Raw genomic sequence first — 11,818 nt, 5'->3', positions numbered from 1 at the left:
AAAACCACCTAACTACTTTTCCCTCTTTAATTTTCGAAAATATCTCATCTCTTTTTCAAAAATTCTTTTTAATTGTTTTAAATTTTAATTTTAATTATATCTTATCTTTAATTTTCGAAAATCATTAACTCCTTTTCAAAATTAATTTTCGAATTCTCTCTCTCATCTTCTTCTATTTATTTATTTATTTACTAACATTTCTCTTCACCTCTTCTCATCTCAAATCACTGCCCCTATCCTTACCCTTGTGTTTGGATTATTCCTTCTTCTTAATCCTTATCCCCTTTCTTCTTCTACTAATAATAAGGATCCTCTTTACTGTGACATAGAGGATTTCTCTTCCTTTTCTTTTTCTCTTCTCTTTTATATGAGTAGGAACAAGGAAAAAGGCACTCTTCTTGAAGCTGATCCTGAACCTGAAAGGACTCTGAAGAGGAAATTAAGAGAAGCTAAATTACAACAATCCAGAGGCAACCTTTCTGAAATTTTCGAACAAGAGAAGGAGATGGCAGCTGAACCCAACAACAATAATGCAAGGAGGATGCTTAGTGATTTTATTAAACCCACATCCAAGTTTGATGAAAGAAGCATCTCAGTTCCTGCCATTGGATCAAACAATTTTGTGCTGAAACCTCAATTAGTTGCTTTAATGCAACATAAGTGCAAGTTCCATGGAATTTCATCTGAAGATCCTTATCAGTTTTTAACTGAGTTCTTGCAGATTTGTGAGACTGTTAAGACTAATGGAGTAGATCCTGAAGTCTACAGGCTCATGCTTTTCCCTTTTGCTGTAAGAGACAGAGCTAGAGCATGGTTGGACTCTCAACCTAAAGATAGCCTGGACTCCTGGGATAAGCTGGTCATGGCCTTCTTGGCTAAGTTCTTTCCTCCTTAAAAGCTGAGCAAGCTTAGAGTGGATGTTCAGACCTTCAGACAAAAAGATGGTGAATCCCTCTATGAAGCTTGGGAAAGATACAAGCAGATGACCAAAAGATGTCCTTCTGACATGTTTTCAGAATGGACCATGATAGATATATTCTATTATGGTCTATCTGAGTTCTGTAAGATGTCATTGGACCATTCTGCAGGTGAATCCATTCACCTAAAGAAAACACCTGCAGAGGCTCAAGAACTTATTGACATGGTTGCAAATAACCAATTCATGTACACTTCTCAGAGGAAGGGAGTTCTTGAAATTGATGATCTGAATGCCATATTGGCTTTGAACAAAGTGTTGACTCAGCAAGTCAACATGATTTTTCAAAGTCTGAATGAATGGCAAAATGCATCCAACAGTACTAAAGAGGCATCTTCTGAAGAAGAAGCTTGTGATCCTGAGAACCCTGCAATGGCAGAGGTAAATTACATAGGTGAACCTTATGGAAACACCTATAATTCATCATGGAGAAATCATTCAAATTTCTCATGGAAGGATCAACAAAAGCCTCAACAAGGCTCTAATAATGGTGGAAGAAATAGGCTCAGCAAAATCAAGCCTTATCCAGCATCTTCTCAGCAACAGACATAGAATTATGAATAGAATACCTCTAACTTAGCAAAATTTAGTCTCTGATCTGTCTAAGGCCACTTTAAGTTTCATGAATGAAACAAGGTCTTCCATCAGAAATTTGGAGGCACAAGTGGGCCAGCTGAGTAAGAAAATCACTGAAACTCCTCCTAGTACTCTCCCAAGCAATACTGAAGAGAATCCAAAAAGAGAGTGCAAGGCCATTGATATAATCAATATGGCCAAATGCAAGGAGGAGAGAGAGGACACGAATCCCAATAAGGAAGATCTCATGGGACGTCTCTCAAGCAGGAAGGAGTTCCCTATTGAGGATCCAAAGGAATTTGAGACTCATATAGAGACCATAGAGATTCCATTAAACCTCCTTCTGCCATTCATGAGCTCTAAAGACTATTCTTCCTCTGAAGAGGATGAAGATGTAACTGGAGAGCAAGTTGCTCAATATCTTAGAGCCATCATGAAGCTAAATGCCAAGTTATTTGGTAAGGAGAGGAAGCATGAAAAGCTTCTCTCAGTACAGAGTAAAACAAATCCCGCACAATCAAACTCTTAAGTTTGGTGTTGGGAGGCCACAACCAAACTCTAAGTTTGGTGTTGAACCCCCACACTCAAACTCTAAGTTTGGTGTTGGGAGTCCACAACATTGACCTGATCACCTGTTAGGCTCCATGAGAGCCCACTGTCAAGCTAGTGACATTAAAGGAGCGCTTATTGGAAGGCAACCCAATTTTTATTTATCTAATTTTATTTTTTATGTTTTATTATTTTTTGTTTTTTGTTTTTTATTAGGATCATGATCATGTGAAGTCACGAAAAAAATACTAAAATTAAAAACAGAATAAAAAACAGCAGAAGAAAAAGCACACCTTGTAGGAAGGACTTACTGGCATTTAAACGCCAGTAAGGAGCATCTGGCTGGGGTTCAATGCCAGAACAGAGCATGGATCTGGCGCTGAACGCTAGAAACAAGCAACATCCTAGCGTTCAAACACTAGGAATATGCCCTGAGGAAACCTGGTGCTGAACGCCAGTAACAAGGATGGAACTGGCGTTCAACGCCAGTAACAAGCATGGAACTGGCGTTCAACGCCAGTAACAAGCATGGAACTGGCGTTCAACGCCAGAAACATGCTGCACATGGGCGTTGAACACCCAGAACATGAATCACTTCGGCGTTTAAATGCCAGAATTGTATGCAAAGGCATTCTACATGCCTAATTGGTGTAGGGATGTAAATCCTTGACACCTCAGGATCTGTGGACCCCACAGGATCCCCACCTACCATATTCTCCCCTCTTCTCAACATTCATCCTCTCTTTCCAATAAACACACTTTCCCAAAAACCCTTCACCAATCACCTCAATCTCTCTTCCCAATTACCCCCTTCACCACTCACATCCACCCACTCTTTCCCATAAACCCCACCTACCTTCAAAATTCAAAATTCTTTCCCACCTAAACTCACCCTAAATAGCCAAACCTACCCCCTCTCCCATCACTATATAAACCCATCCATTCTCCTTCATTTCCACACAACACAACCCCCTCTTCTACACCTTGGCCGAATACACCTCCTCTATATTTTCTCCTCTTCTTCTTCTTCTTCTTTTCTTCCTTCTTTTCTTGCTCAAGGGCGAGCAATATTTTAAGTTTGGTGTGATAAAAGCATAAGCTTTTATTTTTCTATAACCATTGATGGCACCCAAGGTCGGAGAATCCTCTAGAAAAGGAAAAGTGAAGACAAAAGCTTCCACCTCCGAGTCATGGGAGATGGAAAGATTCATCTCCAAAGCCCATGAAGACCACTTCTATGATGTTGTGGCAAAGAAGAAGGTGATCCCTGAGGTCCCTTTCAAACTCAAGAAAAATGAGTATCCGGAGATCCGACATGAGATCCAAAGAAGAGGTTGGGAAGTTCTAACCAACCCTATGCAACAAGTCAGAATTTTAATGGTTCAAGAGTTCTATGCCAATGCATGGATCACTTGGAACCATGATCAAAGTAAGAACCCGAATCCAAAGAATTATCTTACAATGGTTCGGGAGAAATAGTTAGATTTTAGTCTGGAAAATGTGAGGTTGGCATTCAACTTGCCCATGATGTAAGGAGATGAATGCCCCTAAACTAGAAGGGTCAACTTTAATCAAAGGTTGGACCAAGTCCTCATGGACATATGTGTGGAAGGAGCTCAATGGAAAAGAGACTCAAAAGGCAAGCCAGTTCAACTGAGAAGATTGGACTTAAAGCCTGTGGATAGAGGATGGTTAGAGTTTATTCAACCCTCCATCATCCCTACTAGCAACCGATCCAAAGTTACTGTGGATCGGGCCATCATGATTCATAGCATCATGAATGGAGAGGAAGTAGAAATTCATGAAGTCATCCCTCTTGAACTCTACAAAATAGCTAAAAAGTCCTCCACCACGGTAAGGCTAGCTTTTTCTCATCTTAATTGCCATCTATGTTACTCAGCTAGAGTTATCATAGAAGGAGACATCCTCATTGAAGAGGATAAGCCCATCACCAAGAAGAGGATGGAGCAAACAAGAGAGACCATCCACAGATCTCAAGAGATGCATGAGGAAGCTCATTATCAAGAAATCCCTGAGATGCCTCAGGGGTTGCACTTTCCTCCCAACAACTATTGGGAACAACTCAACACTTCCCTAGAAGATTTGAATTACAATGTGGATCAATTAAGGGTGGAACATCAAGAGCACTCCATCATTCTCCATGAATTAGAGAAGATTAAAGAGCAATGAGGGATGGGCAACAAAGACAAGGAAGGGACATAGAAGAGCTTAAGGACATTATTGGTCCTTCAAGAAGAAGACGCCACTAAGGTGGACTCATTCCTTGTTCTTAATTTTTCTGCTATTCGGTTTTTATGTTATATGTTCATCTATGTTTTGTGTCTCTACTTCATGATCATTAGTAGTTAGTAACTATGTCTTAAAGTTATGATAATTCCATGAATCCTTCACCTCTCTTAAATGAAAAAATGTTTCTAATTCAAAAGAACAAGAAGTACATAAATTTCGAAATTATCCTTGAATTTAGTTTTATTATATTGATGTGGTGACAACACTTTTTGTTTTCTGAATGAATGCTTGAACAGTGCATATTTTTGATCTTGTTGTTTATGAATGTTAAAATTGTTGGCTCTTGAAAGTCCCTAACCATTTGCTTGTGGCATGAAGGTCCAAGTGAAAAGCTTGAGACTGAGTGATTAAAGTTGTGATCCAAAGCAAAAGAGTGTGCTTAAGAGCTCTGGGCACCTCTAACTGGGGACTCTAGCAAAGCTGAGTCACAATCTGAAAAGGTTCACCCAGTCATGTGTCTGTGGCATTTATGTATCTGGTGGTAATACTGGAAAACAAAGTGCTTAGGGCCACGGCCAAGACTCATAAAAGTAGCTGTCTTCAAGAATCAACATACTTAACTAGGAGAATCAATTAACACTATTTGAACTCTAAGTTCCTATTGAAGCCAATCATTCTAAACTTCAAAGGAAAAAGTGAGATGCCAAAACTGTTCAAAAGCAAAAAGCTACAAGTCCCGCTCATCTAATTAGAATTAATATTCATTGATATTTTGGGATTTATAGTATATTCTCTTCTTTTTATCCTATTTGATTTTCAGTTTCTTGGGGACAAGCAACAAGTAAGTTTGGCGTTGTGATGAGCGGATAATTTATACGCTTTTTGGCATTGTTTTTAGGTAGTTATTAGTATGATCTAGTTACTTTTAGGGATGTTTTCCTTAGTTTTTATGCTAAATTCACATTTTTGGACTTTACTATGAGTTTGTGTGTTTTTCTGTAATTTCAGGAATTTTCTGGCTGAAATTGATGAACTTGAGCAAAACTCTGATAAAAGGCTGACAAAGGACTGCTGATGCTGTTGGAATCTGACCTCCCTGCACTCGAAATAGATTTTCTGGAGCTACAAAACTCCAAATGGCGCGCTCTCAATGGCGTTGGAAGGAAGACATCCAGAGCTTTCCAGAAATATATAATAGTTCATACTTTATTCGGGATTTGACGACATAAACTGGCGCTCAACGCCAGTTCCATACTGCATTCTGGAGTCAAACGCCACAAACACATCACGAACCAGAGTTGAACGCCCAAAACACGTTACAAATTGGCGTTCAACTCCAAGAGAAGCCTCAGCTCGTGGATAGATCAAGCTCAGCCCAAACATACACCAAGTAGGCCCCGGAAGTGGATTTATACATCAATTACTTACTTTTGTAAACCCTAGTAGCTAGTTTATTATAAATAGAACTTTTTACTAATGTATTAGATATATTTGGTCTCAGTTTTAATTAATTATTCCTCTTAGGAGGCTATTGATCATGTTTTAGGGGCTGGCCATTCGGCCATGCCAGGACCTTCATCACTTATGTATTTTCAACGGTGGAGTTTGTACACACCATAGCTTAAGGGTGTGGAGCTTTGCTGTACCTCAAGTTTTAATGCAATTACTACTATTTTCTATTCAATTCGATTTATTCCTATTCTAAGATATTCGTTGCACTTCAACTTGATGAATGTGATGATCCATGACACTCATCATCATTCTCACCTATGAATGCGCGTGACTGACAACCACTTCCGTTCTACCTTAGACTGGGCGCATATCTCTTGGATTCTTTAATCAGAATCTTCATGGTATAAGCTAGAATTGATGGCAGCATTCATGGGAATCCGAAAAGTCTAACATTGTCTGTGGTATTCTGAGTAGGATTTCGGGATTGAATGACTGTGACGAGCTTCAAACTCCTGAAGGCTGGGCGTTAGTGACAGACGCAAAAGAATCACTGGATTCTATTCCAACCTGATTGTGAACCGACAGATGATTAGCCGTGCTGTGACAGAGCATTTGGACCTTTTTCACTGAGAGGATGGGATGTAGCCATTGACAACGGTGATGCCCTACATACCGCTTGCCATAGAAAGGAATGATGAAAAACTAGAAGGAAGAAGTAGGGAAGCAGAGATTCAGAAGGAACACAGCACCTCCATACACCTATCCGAAATTCTCACCATTGGATTGCATGAGTAAATTTATCTTTATTTTATGTTTCTTTACTATTATTTGATTTTCAAAATTCCATAATCAATTATTATCCGCCTGATTGAGATTTACAAGGTGACCATAGCTTGCTTCATACCAACAATCTCTATGGGATCGACCCTTACTCACGTAAGGTTTATTACTTGGACGACCCAGTACACTTGCTGGTTAAGCGAAGTTGTGGAAAGAAAGTGCTGAGTTAACAGATGCACATACCAAAGAGCCATTATTGATGATCACAATTTCGTCCACCAGTGTGCCTTATTATTGGTTATTTTAAATATTTTTCAAAAAAACAAAAAAACAAAAAAAAATATTTTTCTTTTACTTGTTTATTTGTTTCTCCTTTTTCCCCTTATTTCTGATAACTACTATGAATTCTCACCCCTCTCGCTTTGAGTTTGGTTCTAACTTTGTTGAAGGAAATAGAAACCACAACAGGAATATGCATCAAGGTTAGACCAATCAAGGATGGATGGAGCCAAGAGGATCTGATCAACCCTTTAGGTAACAACACCTTCCAAGATATCATGGACGAAGACCATTCTGCAATGCATACCAAAATGATAGATATCTTCAAGATGACTTTGGACCACCATACTCACGAGCCCCTTACTACCAAACACCCTCATACGATCCTAACCCGTACCAACCATACCAACCACCTTATGAGCCAAATGAACCATACACAGAACCACCACCTCAATATACACCATCTCCTATTCATTATCAAAATGAACGACCTTCCTACCATGAACCCTTTCTCCCAACAAATGAACCCTCCTATCTGCCCCAAACCTCTATGGAGAAAGCATTTACTGATCTAAACTCTACTATACAAGCTCTCGCCGCCCGAATTGGACCATCAAATACCTTCAACAATCAACCTTCAAGCTCTAGTGCACTTCCTTTTCAACCATATAATGATCCACCCATCCCATCACCACAATCCATGGAAGAGCACCCACATCCATCAATCCAAGAGCAAGATAATCCCCATGATGCTATTGATATGGAATAAGAGAGAGAGGATCATCTTCGCAAATCCATACGTCATAAGGAGCTAGAGGAGGCACTAAAGGTGAAGGTAGAAGAGACCCTTGAAGGTGAAGGAGTAATTAAAGGGAGTTGTCATGGAAAGGTAATCATCAAGGAGGAACAAGAGTCAAGGGATCATTTCAAGGAAACAGTAGATCAATTTCATGCAACCCTTCATCAATTGGCACAAGCAATAAATCAATTACCTTCCAGACATTCGGACACTCAAGGAACCCCCATGGCTTCATGTGGAGAATCTAATGAAGAACGTAGCACGAAGGAGACACTAGAGACTCCGGTGGACAAAAAGGAGCATGACTTTGCACTAGAACAAGTGGAGAAAGCCATAATAGTTGTAGAGTAAGAAGTGGTTGAAGATTTAGTTAACGTGACTACTGACATGGGAAGGCAATTGGCTTGCAACGTTAATGAGAAAAGTGATCACCAATAACGCCTGCGAAGCCACTTCATAGCCTACGTTAAGAGCCACGTTAACTAAGTTAACATGGTACTTAACATAGAAGGAAAGGAGGACTCTACGTTAATGAGAAACGTGAACTCCAATAACGTTTCTCCTCAATGCTAGTGGTAAAAGTGAACATCACTAACGTTGGGAAACTAGGCAATGCCCCACGATAAGAGTCACGTTAACTAAGTTAACGTGAACTCTAATGTGGACAAGGATCAACACTGGCAACGTTAGTGACACTCACTTTTGTCACTAACGTTGGATCATTTTCATTGCCTACGTTAACTCTCACGTTAATATTGTTAACGTGAAAGTTAACGTGGAGTGGGGTTCAAAGAACCAGTGTTAGTGACACTCACTTTTGTCACTAACGTTGGAAGATGGCTTCATTACTACGTTAAAAGCCATGTTAACTTAGTTAACGTGGGTTCTAACGTAGGGGATTAAGGCAATTAGAGCGTTAGTGACAAAGGTGAGTGTCACTAATGCTCTCGAAGGTGATAGGTGCCCACGTTAAGAGCTACGTTAGCTAAGCTAACTTAAGACCTATCGTAGGAGGCAAAAGGCAACCAACGTTAATGGGAAAAGTGATTCCCATTAACGTTTGCGAAAAGGGGCACAAGCCAACGTTAATGGGAAAAGTGAGTCCCGTTAACGTTGGCCAAGAATTGAGAAGGAACGTTAGAAGTCACGTTAAGACTTCTAACGTTGAGAATAACGTGGGCATATAAGGGTGGAACGTTAGTGGAAAAGGTAAATGCCACTAACGTTCTCACACCCAGAAATGTATTCCACGATTAATCTCACTAAATGCCCAAGCCTAATTCATATTTCTCTGCAAGCTGGGCCCACTAAAGATGAGGATTGCTTCAACCTAAGGTCCAAAGCCCACATCCAAGACTTGAAGAACTCACTAGAAGATAATGAGGAGTAGTAAATATAGGAGTAGCTTTGAACTAGAGAGAGACTTTTGCACCTTGGAGAACTACTCTCTGCATATTTACTTTTCTGTACTTCTAGTATGGATTATTCTTTTCTGCCATTTTTGATTCCTAGAGATATGAACAACCAAACCCCTTTCATTGGGTTAGGGAGCTCTGTTGTAATTTGATGGATCAATATTAGTTTTCATTTTTCTTCTTCTATCTTTTCTCTTGATTTTACTAGAAAGCTTTCAATCTTAATTCAATTGGTTAGTTATCTTGGAAAATAAACTCTCCATAATTGGATCTCTTCGGAACCTTGGAAAAGGAATGAAGAGATCATGCTAGAATTGCTTTCTCATGCTGGACCAATTTGGGTTGGGATGGATATGTGACTATAATCCCCTCAATACTTGAATTGGGAAATGTATACAGTATAATCAGTGACCATACTTCATCTCTTCTCATGAGCAATTGACCAAGGAATTGTCTATTGATCAAGATTTAAGAGATTGGATTACAAAGGAATTCGGATTCAATCACTTAAGATTGCCATGGAGATCAATGAATGCATTGATTGAGGAAGAGATGAGAATGAACTTGATCTGGAGAATTGCAACATCTCCTAAACCCAATGATCCCCCCATTTTTGATCTTACCCATTCTCTTTAATTTCTGCCATTTACTTTTATGAGCATTACCCAATTCCCCATTTAAGAATCTGCACTTTAATTTCTGCTATTTACTTTCTAGTCATTTAAATTTCTGCATCTCAATCTAAATTTTGTTTAGCTCAACTAGCATATTCTTCTAACTAAAGTTGCTTGACCAATCAATCCTTGTGGGATTCGACCTCACTCTATAGTGAGTTTTAGTTGACGATAATTCGGTATACTTGCCGAAGAAAAATTTGTTGAGAGACAAGTTTTCATGCATCAAGTTTATGGCGCCGTTGCCGGGGATTGATTTTGAATCAACAATGATTAAGCTAGAAGATCACTAGATTGAGCATTTTTTTTCCGTTATTCTTTTCTATATTCAGTAATTTACCTTAGTTTGTTTTTAATTTCTTTCTCATCCCCTATTCCCTCTCTAATTTCTGTTCTCCTTTCTTAGTTTACCATAACTCAGCTCATTAACCCACTAACTGTTTGATAAATTGCATCACTCACACTAACAATCATTCTAACAAAAATTGTCTTCATTATATCTCCTGTTGTGCATTCTGTTTGTTGTATGATAGGGAGAAGAGAAGGGATCTCAACATCCTTCTATTCAGAGCCTGAGAGAAACCTTTGGAGACGAAAAAGGGAAGCAAGAGGAAAAAGAATTGTTGGTGCTGAGGAAGAGGAAGAGTATTTTGAACCCAACATGGAAGAGAATTTGGAGAACAATCATGAAGAAGAAGCTCATAATCATGCCAGAGAAGGCCATGCAAACCGGGTTGGGCATGAAAGGAGGGTCTTAGGATCCTATATCAATCTTAATCCTGGAAACTGTGGAAGTAGCATTCAGAAACCCACCATTCATGCCAACAATTTCGAGCTAAAACCTCAGCTCATCACTTTGGTGCAAAATAATTGCTCATTTGGAGGAGGTGCTCAAGAAGACCCTAACCAACACTTGGCCACCTTCTTGAGGATTTGTGACACAGTGAAGACAAATGGAGTCCACCCGGATGTCTATAGGTTGCTCTTGTTCCCCTTTTCACTCAGGGACAAGGCAACAAAGTGGCTTGAATCCTTCCCAAAAGAAAGCCTAACAGATTGGGAGGAGGTAGTGAACAAGTTTTTAGCAAGATTTTACCCTCCTTAAAAGATTAATAGGCTAAGAACTGAGGTGCAAACTTTCAGGCAACAAGATGGTGAGACACTTTATGAAGCATGGGAGAGATTCAAAGACTTGACAAGGAGATGCCCATCAGAGATGTTTAATGAGTGGGTTCAACTTCACATCTTCTATGAAGGTCTTTCCTATGAGTCAAAGAAGGTTGTAGATCATTCATCAGGAGGTTCTTTAAACAAGAAGAAAACTGTTGAAGAAGCCATAGATGTCATTGAAACAGTTGCTGAGAATGACTACTTCTATGCCTCTGAAAGAAGTAACACTAGAGGAGTAATGGAGCTAAACCACATGGATGCACTGTTAGCCCAAAACAAGATGATCACCAAGCAGCTAGCAGATCTTACTAAGAAGGTGGAAGAGAACCAAGTTGCAGCAGCCATCACCTCATCACTAACTCATGAAGGAGTAAACATAGGAGAAGAAGGTGACTCGGAGCAAGCCAACTATGTGGGAAATTCACCTAGACAAGTCCATGATCCATACTCTAAAACATACAACTCTGGATGGAGAAATCACCCTAACTTTGGATGGGGAAACCAACAAGACCAAGGACAAGATTCGAGACGTTCCAACTTCAACTCCAACAACAATGCCACTCATCAAAACACCTTACAGAGATATTACTAACATCCATCTAGCCAACCTTCTCAACCACCTAATCTCAACCCACCATCATCCACAGATGATAGGCTTTTAAAGATTGAGGCTCTACTTGAAAACATGTGTAGAGAAGTCCAAGATAACAAGGTGTTTAAGGAAGAAGTGCGAGCCAACATCAAGAATCAAGGAGAAAACATCAAGAGATTGGAGTCCCAAGTAGGCTATCTATCTCAACAAATTCCCAAACCCACTGATGGATTCTCCAGTGATACAGAGAAGAATCCAAGAGGAGAACCAAAGAAAGTGAGATGGAAAGAATGCAAAATGATAACC

The 11,818-nt window shown here is 39.6% G+C and overlaps 2 non-coding genes across 2 annotated transcripts; both read right to left on the bottom strand.

The window, feature by feature from the left end:
• Positions 1 to 904: 904 nt before the first annotated feature.
• On the bottom strand, positions 905 to 1,008 carry LOC112798444 (small nucleolar RNA R71). The gene has a single exon (XR_003200055.1). It is a non-coding gene; the product is annotated as a small nucleolar RNA R71 (small nucleolar RNA).
• Positions 1,009 to 10,864: 9,856 nt separating this feature from the next.
• On the bottom strand, positions 10,865 to 10,972 carry LOC112798522 (small nucleolar RNA R71). The gene has a single exon (XR_003200132.1). It is a non-coding gene; the product is annotated as a small nucleolar RNA R71 (small nucleolar RNA).
• Between the last annotated feature and the right edge of the window lie 846 nt (positions 10,973 to 11,818).

The sequence above is a fragment of the Arachis hypogaea genome, chromosome 4 (genome assembly GCF_003086295.3).
Source record: "Arachis hypogaea cultivar Tifrunner chromosome 4, arahy.Tifrunner.gnm2.J5K5, whole genome shotgun sequence".
In the NCBI taxonomy this organism is placed as follows: Eukaryota; Viridiplantae; Streptophyta; class Magnoliopsida; order Fabales; family Fabaceae; genus Arachis; species Arachis hypogaea.
The sequence above is the reverse complement of the archived record's forward strand: the minus strand, read 5'-3'. Positions and strand labels throughout refer to the sequence as shown.